Below are 3,442 nucleotides of genomic sequence, written 5' to 3'. Positions count from 1 at the left end.
TCAGTTTGAACATCAAATCGTATGAATTTTATCACACAATTACAACCTTGTACTGCTTCTTGATAAATTTTTGACATATTTGGCTTCTCGGTTGATCCTCATTACCCAAATAGCTTTGATACCAACTGTAAGATCCCTGTCCCCACCGCGCAACGAATTCAAGGGTGCTAGCAGCGGAAGTAGCACTTCTTGCGCGGGGCAGGATCCCACACTCGAGGCCTTGTCCACGGATATTCGGACAGGTGACTAATTCCTCGATTCTTCCAAAACCAAACCCGAAAAACTTCCCTTGCCCAGAAAGCACGGGCGATTCCACCAGAATAACTTTTCTCTAACGTAGTCAAAAGCCTTAAGTAACTGAGCTCATCTGACCGAACCCGTGAGTCCCATAGTCAGATTAGGGAAAAAGACTGTACTTGGATCATAGAGACCAACGCTTTTTTCCTCACTGAGAGGCACAGCCACACTGATTCTTTTCCATAGAACAATTTATCCAGGATTTACTTATCTAACATAGAAAACAGAAATCGAGTCTCATTTTACGGATCCATCCAGTCCAGCCTAACCCCAGGCCAACCACCCTACCACTGTAGTGACGGGATCCAATTAGGAATTTGGTTAAGTTTTGTCCCGGGTACTAGGGAAAAGAATTCCTAGGTCCCCCTAGCCGGATATTCATGCAAATTTAACACTAGTCATGCCACTTACACACCCAATATGAAATTGCCTTTTTCCTAGATTCAGCCGTCTTTAAAAAAATCATTTAATGAAACCATAGTATCACTGATCACAATCCTCCAAATATCCGGTTGAATCTTAATTTCCAATCATTCCTTCATCAGAGTATCTATGGATCATTGGCAACCAGAATGCTCACCACCTGTCCTCAGGGGCCTTTTCAATAGTTCCTAGCTCATAGTACCCGGCAATATATTCACTTATAAAAATCTAGATGGAATCCTCGTTGAAGATCAGCAAGATCAACCAACAGATCCATATAAGAAAGCTATGGACTCATCAGTTGAGGACCAGCAAGGTCAATCAACCAGATCCATACTGAGTTTCAGAAACACTTACTCTTTACTCCAATATCTTCCCCGACGCACGAGTGGGTATCTTGGGCCGAGCACCGTATGGTCAGCGCCCTCTAGGATCCTTCACAGGTCACCTAGTGCTTCACTCATAGGCCGCTTCCTTGGTCCCTCATCCACCGTACCGGAAGCTCACCATTTAAATTGAATCGAGGGTAAGACCTCGGCCGAACTTGCTACGCGAGACGTCCTCCATTGACTCTCCGTCAGCTGTTGCAACTTTATCAGTTAGTTCCCACGACCTTATTCACAAGACAGTCAAAATGCTCCCCCAGCATTCTTGACATAAAACATTCATTTACAAAACAGGTCACAAATACAGTTTCTATAATGAACTCTCATCTTTCCACATTATCCCTCATCAGTCCCTCATCAGTCCACATTACTTATTCCACATTCAATTCATATGTGTACCCATTCTCATCCAATCACATCAATTTCCATCTCATCCAATCACATCAGATTCATTCATATCATCGCCGTCACATCATTTCACATACACATTCGCATTCATTATTCCACATACACATCCACATCCATACATCCACATCCATATCCGCATTCATACATACACATCCACATTCCATATCTACATCCATACATCCACATCCACATCCATACATCCATACATCCACATCCACATCCACATTCCATATGCATACATCCAAATCCACATTCCATATCTACATCCATACATCCACATCCACATCCACATCCATATATCCACATCCACATCTACATTCATACATCCACATCCACATCCATATATCCATCTACATTGATTTACATCATTCACACATCAAACACATCATCCATTCATCCATCTAACCACATCATTCACACATCAAACCACATTATCTATACATCCATCCACATTAATCTACATCATTCACACATCAAACCACATCATCCATTCATCCACAACTCACATGCCGTCATTCATTCACATCCCTTAATCATTCATTCATATCACGATTCACACGCCATCACATTCCTTCACATCTTATACCATTCATTCACATCCTAATTCATAGGACATCACCTCCATTCATCCATTTACATTTATCTGATTCATATCACTTCCATCTATCCATTTACATCTATATGATTCCTATCACATCTATTTATAGAATGTAAGAGAATTCTAATTTTTTGATATAAAGATTCTTTACGCATCTAATAAGACATAAAGACAACTTTAGTAGGAATAACACTTTTATAAAAATCCTTTAATGCATCTATTTATGCATAAATTTAATTTTAAGAAAAATAACACTTTCAAATTTAAAAAAAACTTTTTATGCATTTTACTATGCATAAATTTCATTTTAATGAGAATAACACTTTCAAAATAAAAATAAATCTTTTATGCATCTACCTATGCATAAATTCAATTTCAATGAAAATAATACTTTCAAAATAAAAATAAATCTTTTATGCATCTTGCTATGCATAAAATCAAAATTGATAAGAATAACTCTTTTGGATTAAAAGTACATTTCTTTATGCATCTATTTATGCATAAAATCAAAATTGATGAAAGTAACTCTTTTGAATTAAAAATAAAATTCTTTATGCATCTTTCTATGCATAAAATCAAAATTGATAAGAAAAACTCTTTTGGAATAAAAATAAAACTCTTTATGCATCTATTTATGCATAAAATCAAAATTGATGAAAATAACTCTTTTGAATTAAAAAAAATTTATTCATTTTTCTATGCATAAAATCAAAATTGATAAGAATAACTCTTTTGGAATTAAAAAAAATTCTTTATGCATCTATTAATGCATAAAATCAAAATTGATAAGAATAACTCTTTTGGAATAAAAGTAAAATTCTTTATGCATCTATTTATACATAAAATCAAAATTGATGAAAATAACTCTTTTGAATTAAAAATAAAATTCTTTATGTATAAAATCAAAATTGATAAGAATAACTCTTTTGGAATAAAAATAAAATTATTTATGCATCTATTTATGCATAAAATCAAAATTGATAAGAATAACTCTTTTGGAATAAAAATAAAATTCTTTACGCATCTATTTATGCATAAAATCAAAAATTGATAAGAATAACTCTTTTGGAATAAAAGTAAAATTCTTTATGCATCTATTTATGCATAAAATCAAAATTGATGAAAATAACTCTTTTGAATTAAAAATAAAATTCTTTATGCATCTTTCTATGCATAAAATCAAAATTGATAAGAATAACTCTTTTGGAATAAAAATAAAATCCTTTATGCATCTATTTATGCATAAAATCAAAATTGATAAGAATAACGCTTTTGGAATAAAAATAAAATTCTTTATGCATCTATTTATGCATAAAATCAAAATTAATGA

The sequence above is a fragment of the Cibotium barometz genome, chromosome 10 (assembly GCF_041138505.1).
Source record: "Cibotium barometz isolate CiBa-2024 chromosome 10, ASM4113850v1, whole genome shotgun sequence".
In the NCBI taxonomy this organism is placed as follows: Eukaryota; Viridiplantae; Streptophyta; class Polypodiopsida; order Cyatheales; family Cibotiaceae; genus Cibotium; species Cibotium barometz.
The sequence above is the reverse complement of the archived record's forward strand: the minus strand, read 5'-3'. Positions refer to the sequence as shown.